The 6763-nt window shown below is 42.1% G+C and overlaps 1 long non-coding RNA gene across 3 annotated transcripts in view; it reads left to right on the forward strand.

The window, feature by feature from the left end:
- LOC137759730 (uncharacterized) overlaps positions 1–4126 on the forward strand; it is a 43570-nt gene extending 39444 nt beyond the window's left edge. For all 3 annotated transcript variants that reach the window (XR_011073133.1, XR_011073134.1, XR_011073135.1), the window contains 2 exons: positions 2346–2512; positions 2639–4126. This is a non-coding gene — a long non-coding RNA (uncharacterized lncRNA). The remainder of the gene's footprint in view (positions 1–2345; positions 2513–2638) is intronic.
- The last annotated feature ends 2637 nt before the right edge of the window (positions 4127–6763 follow it).

The following is a 6763-nucleotide window of genomic DNA, read 5'->3' on the forward strand; positions in this document are numbered from 1 at the left end:
GCCAGATCATATAGGGTCAAGGAGTTTGAGTTTTATTCTTAGTGCAGAATATCTGGTTGTATTTTAATCACTGGAAAATCATAGAATAAAACTAGTTCTATGTAGAATGGACTGTGAGCAAAAAACTTCATGTATCTGGTTAGCTACAGCACAGAAAGCCGTAACTTCACCCTAGGCTGTGTGGCACCCCGGGAGAGAATGAACAGCAGAGTCAGAGAGATCTGTGTTCAAATTCCAGCTCCATTGGTATATATCCAAAAGAAGTGAAAGTGGGGTCTCGAAGAGATATTTGTATGTCCATGTTCATAGCAACATTATTCACAATAGCCACGAGATGGAAACAACCCAAGTGTCCATTCATGAATGAGTGGATAAACAAAACGTAGTATATAAATACAATGGAATATTATTCAGACTTGAAAAAGGAAGGAAATTCTGACACATGTTAAGGAAGGAAATTCTGACACATGTTACAATATGGATGACCCTTGTGGGTATTATGCTAAGTGCAATAAGCCAGATACAAAAAAAACAAATACTTTAAAGTTCCACTTACATGAGGTACCTAAATAAGTCAGATTCAGAGAGACGGAAAGTAGAACGGTGGTTGCCAAGGGCTAGGAAGAGGTGGGAATGGGGAGTTGTTTAATGGGCATGGAGTTTCAGTTTTGCAAGATGAAAAGAATTCTGGAGATTGGCTGCACAGTAATGTGCATGTACTTGATACTACTGAACTGTATACTTAAAAATGGTAAAAGATAGTAAATTTTATGTTATGTGTGTTTTACTATAATTTAAAAAAGGTTTTTAAAAAAAAAAAAGGTTTTAAGTTCCAGCTCCATCACATACGGGCAGTGTGATTTGGCTGTTAATCTCTCTGAGCCTCAGTTTTTGCATATGTAAAAGGGTGACAGTAATACCTCCTAGCTCTTGTGTAGACAGGCTCAGATGCTGTCTATTCCAATATTCCACTGCACAATTTGGAATCTCAGGTTTCCCAGCCTTCTCAGGCAGCTAAAAGACCCTTTCAGTGAATCTTGATTGAGTTGCCCTTGTACCTAATACACAGTAGATGCTCAATGAACATTTGTTGATTGACTTGCTGACTGGATCCGCTTGTGTAGTAGACATGATCTAGAAGGAGCCATATGTGTAGGGAACTATGTACCTGGTACCTAGTTGGCATTCCATAAATATTTATGGAACAGGTGAATGAACAAAGTGGATGACACATCTGGCCACGAATTGTAAAACAATCTGCCTGTTCCAAAATATATGAGAGATTTTTTTTTTCTTATCTGGTACCATAATAGTTGCTTCAGAAAGCAAACTAACTGAAAGCCCTGCTGACTGAGTCTCATATTAACATCTGTATTAGTTTTCTATTGCTAGAAAATAACTTCCACAAATATAGCGGTTTAAACAACACCAATTTATTACCTTACAGTTCTGTAGGTCAGACTTTTGACATGGGTCTCAGCAGGGTAAAATCAAGGTGTCAGCAGAGCTGTGTTCATTACTGGAGGTTCTAGGGGAAGGATCTGTTTCCTTGCACGTTTGGATTGTTTGCAAAATTCAGTTTCTTGTGGTTGTAGGATTGAGATGCTGTTTCCTTGCTGGCTGTCATTGAGGACTATTCCCAGCTTCTAGAGCCACTCACATTCCTTGACTTGTGTCCACTTCCTCCATCTTGAAAGTCAGCAACTCTTCTTCTTCCCTCTCATCTTTCTGACCCAGCACAGAAAGGTTCTCCATCTTTAAGGAGCCAAGTAATTAGATTAGGTTCACCTGGATAATCCAGGCTACTCCTCCCATCTCAAGGTCCTTAACCTTAATCCCACTCATGAAATCCCCTGGAAAAATTGAAAGATTCTGGGGTTAAGTCACGAATATCTTTGGAGGGTTATTACTCTGTCTACCACTGCATCTAGTATCACTTTGGAAGGATTGGCTTCTCAGAGCAGGTAATTTTCTCTCAGCAAAGAGCTATGGGAAATGAGGCCAGTGGAAGGGAATTTTGGATAAAGGGAAGAGAGATGAGGCATTGACCATAAATGTGTTAGCAGGCCTGCGAGGGATGTTACAGAAAGAGGTTCTTGGCTTCATGGAATCCAGGTTGCTCAAAGAAGAAAGAAATACTTAACAAATGCCAGAAAGTTAAACTTTGTGTGTCTTATAGTTTCCTTTCTGATTCTGATCTGTTCTGCCAAGGAGGAAGTAATCTTCACCTGCCATGAATAACCGTTAGTACCTTGCCCCATGATTTTAATTTGTTGATTGATGGGTTGTTATTGGTTCATTGCTACCAATAATTGAAGGATGTTTTCTTTGCTGGCTTGGTGAAGCTTCCAGATGTTATCAGAACAGGCATGACTTTGGCTCACCCAGCTCATGGCATTGGCTCTGAATGCTGTCATGGCTCCTATAGTGGGTTCAGCCACTAATCAAGGACCTGGTGGTGTGTGACACAGACCTTTACGTCATTTCTGGATCTTCCTCTCCACAGAGTCCAGTAAGTTATTTTGCTAAGATGCTGTCTGTTTCGAGTCTTTTTCTTTTTCTTTCTTTCTGTCTCTTTGCCATCCTCCTTTCTCCCTCCTTCCTCTATTCTTTTCTTTCTAGTTTTCTGTTGTTTTAGGATCAAAATAATGGAAAAGAACAGAAACCAATTCAACTCAGGAAATAATCCAAAGGTGTAAGAAGGACTGTGCAGGGGCTTCCCTTCGCAGTGGTTAAGAATCCGCCTGCCAACGCAAATGACACAGGTTCGAGCCCTGGCCCAGGAAGATCCCACGTGCTGCGGAGCAACTAAGCCCATACGCCACAACTACTGAGCCTGAGCTCTAGAGCCTGGAAGCCACAACTACTGAAGCCTGCGTGCCTAGAGCCCGTGCTCCGCAGCAACAGAAGCCACGACAATGAGAAGCCCGCGCACCACAACGAAGAGTAGCCCCTGCTCACCGCAGCTAGAGAAAGCCTGCACACAGCAACAAAGACCCAACACAGCCAAAAATAAATAAATAAACAAATAAATTTATAAAAAAAAAAAGAAGTGGGCTTCCCTGGTGGCGCAGTGGTTGAGCGTCTGCCTGCCAATGCAGGGGACACGGGTTCGAGCCCTGGTCTGGGAAGATCCCACATGCCACGGAGCAACTAGGCCCGTGAGCCACAATTGCTGAGCCCGCACGTCTGGAGCTTGTGCTCCGCAACAAGAGAGGCCATGACAGTGAGAGGCCCACGCACCGCGATGAAGAGTGGCCCCCACTTGCCGTAACTAGAGGAAGCCCTCGCACAGAAACGAAGACGCAACACAGCCAGAAATAAATAAATGGATCATCACATTAAAAAAAAAAAACCATAAAAAAAAAAAGTGTGCAAAGTTGTTGTGCGGTGGTTTGATATGATATCAAATCCACTTGCTTATGACAAAAATGAAATTGTTTTTAAGAGGGAAGTTGTTTTGATACAAGAATGAAGTTGTCTTTATAAGTAAAGTTGTTTTGATATGAAGAAGCTGCATCAGGATGACATCTCTCAACATCTGTGGCTGCCGATAAGCCCTCAGTAGCTCAGCTGCCCAGGGGCGCCACTGGGGGCTTAGCAATAATATGAAGAAGCATCTATGGCCAGGGGACCTTTAGACTATAAATACCCAGAGTTTGTGAGGACAATCTGAGAATTTAGGTCTGGGCAGGGTGACCCTTTGCTGACCTAAGCAGCTCTCTGAAGACCTTGGGGCATTAGTTACTGTGTGGGTAACGGGGTAAGGGCAGTGGGGAAAGCGGTGCAGCACCTCTCTCAGGAGATCATCTTGCTTGTCAACACCGGCGTCTTGGTTCCCTAGCAACGTGCTCCAGCAACAGGGAACTTGCGTTTTGCTGGTAGCTGGATGTCAGGCTCTCAGTTGGTTAAGCTGACTCTCCCAGGAACCAACTCATGTAGAAAGGCACACCTCAATTAAATTGGGACTTCATTCCTTTCATCTCCTCTTGCCTGGAACAATAGTGTAATCTATTATTGATTTGGAGTATGTTATTTCTTTATTGGCTTATTAAGAGACATTATCCTGTATGCTATTAGCTTGTGAAATTATTATAATTCCTGCAGTGAACCTGTATTAAATATTGACAAGACAGTCTCAGACTCTGAGCATAATTTCCCCCCCAAAAAACAAAGTTTACTGCTGTAATCTTCCCTGTTCTGATAAAAGGAGTTTACAGCAAAGGAATATATTTCCTGGTTCTCTCTGGGGGAATGAGGCAATAAGAGGCTGAAGTACCACTGCCTTGGGGAGAGGGTGGCAGTTTGCTGCCTGTTGATGTAATGCAAACTAAGGCCAGAGGGAGGAAATGGCCACTTCTGAGGCCACAGGTGGTTATAGATTTCAGGTAAAGTGCGGTTGTCATTCTCCCACATGTCGTCCTGGAGAGGTATGGTGGGGAGATTCTTGCTCACAGTTTGTTCCCAGAGAAGGTATGTGTTGGGCTTGGACCTTCTAGATGCTGCACAGTGGGAAGCCAGAGTCTCATCGAGTGTTAACAGAGGTCACAGCTCTTGGGAACAGAGGTTGTGACACAGAGGAAACTCCCCCCTCCTTCCCTGACCACACCCTGGCTTCTCTCACCCAGTCACACAAATCATTCCAACAGAGGCAGCTCTGGGCAGGACATTTGGAAAAGGCATTAGAGGGGTTGAAACCATTGCTGTGGTGTCTTCAAGCATACTCCTTGGGAAACCCAAAGGAAAAAGAGATAGTGGAGCCAAGAAAAGCTACTAGAACTTTCTTCGGCTTGAGGTATTTTATATATTTGAATCATAATAACCAAATTAATATTAAGAATTATAATATGACTGTTGAGGCACAGTTATGTGCTAATCATGGTTTTACATGGATTATCTTTAGTCATTACACTGACTCTGCAAGGTAGGCATTATCTATATCCTACAGATATCGAAGTTGGGAAAGAGAGAGATTAGGAGAAATGTCAAAGACCACAGAGCATGTGTGGTGGGGCTGAGATTCAAGTTCAGGTTCATTGATTTTAAAGTTTATTTTCCCCTTCCTTCCTTCCTTCCTTCCTTCCTCCCTCCCTCCCTCCCTCCCTCCCTTCCTTCCTTCCCTCTCTCCCTCTTCCCTCCCTCCCTCTCTCCCTCCCTTCCTTTCTTCCTCTTCTATTTTCTTTTTGCCATGCTTGCTTCATATCTTCTTTTAAAAGAAAAAAAATGTCACACACTTAGTGGAGTTCCCTTTGTGTCCCTCCCCTGTCTCATCCCCCTGCCTTCCTATCTAGAGGCAACCTCTCAACTGACCTTAGTGAATGTCACTTCAGTCCTTCATTATGTATGTCCATGGCCATAAATGTTATATAGTATGGCGTGTTTTAAAATTTTACGTATATGAAAAAGGGCTAAAAGTATTTATTTACACAGAAAGAAATACAAATGGCTATTAACTATAAGAAGAGATTCACTGTCTCATTCATCAAAAGAGCAATACAAATTAAATCACATTGAGATATTTTTTAAACCTGTCAAGTTGGTCAGTACAGGCACTCAAGATTTGGTAAAACTGCATAGAAGAGGTTGTGGGGAAAGGGGCACTCAGACTGATCGTGCGTGAGTGAATTGGTATAATCTCTATAAATGGTAATTTGACAATCTCTATCATTAAAGCAAATGCAGAAAATTACAGAGGAAATTCCATTTCTGGGAATTTGTCTTTAGATACATTTGTGCTTGTTCGAAAGCACATGTGTTTAAGGTTATTCATTGAAGTATTGCTTGTAATAAAAAAGACTAGAAAAAATCCACATATCTATCAATAGGGGACTGGTTGAACAAATTATGGGGCATCCCCTTAATGGAATCCTCTGCAGTTCTAAAAAAGAATGAAGACACTCTCTATGCTAATATGGAAATTTCTCTAATACGTATTAAGTGAAAACAAAAAAAGTGCAGAAGAATGTGTAGAGTATGCTACCTTTTGTGCAGCAAAGGGGAAAATGAGCCTGCTTATCCACTGGTTTTTGTATGTGCATAAAGAAAGTCTGAAAGTTTACATACAAAAAACTAAAAACAATTTTGCATGTGGGAGGAAAGAGGGGTGAGAGGAGGGAAGGAAGATATTTAAATGAATTCCTCAAAGATCTTTTTTGAACAGTGTGGATGGACTATGTTACCTATTCCAAAAATTAAATTAAAAAGTTAGAGTGGTGTCATACAGTACATGTCATTCTGCCACTAACCTTTTCCAGTTTGCTTTATGTCTTCGAGGCCTATCCATGTGGTCATGACCTTAATCTTTCCATTAATTATGCTGCCTTGAACTGTAGGATCTTACAACTGAAAACACTCCTTGGGATTACCCAGCTCTCAACTTTCACATTACAAGAAAGAAAACTGAAGGTGCAAAAATGGCAGGTAGTTGGCCCAGCAGATTTGGGGCAGAATTGGGGTTGACCTCAGATCTTCCCACCCTGACTGGGAGTCTGGCTGCCTATCTACCCCCTCGCCCAGTGCCAAAAACACCTCCCGATTCTAAAAGGTTAGTAACTTTATGTGTTATCCTTTCCTAGGGACATCTGCCTTTAAAAAACAAAGCAAAGATAAGCAACAACATTCAACAACAAACTGAGTGGTCACCATTTTATGCAATAGGGATTATTCTGCCCTCAGAAGTCAGAGAGAGATGCTTTGGGGTGAGGGGAACTGTTGGCAGAAACGCTAACAGTGGTGGTGTTGGCAGCCAGGGCTGGAGTAAACT

The sequence above is a fragment of the Eschrichtius robustus genome, chromosome 2, assembly GCF_028021215.1.
Source record: "Eschrichtius robustus isolate mEscRob2 chromosome 2, mEscRob2.pri, whole genome shotgun sequence".
In the NCBI taxonomy this organism is placed as follows: Eukaryota; Metazoa; Chordata; class Mammalia; order Artiodactyla; family Eschrichtiidae; genus Eschrichtius; species Eschrichtius robustus.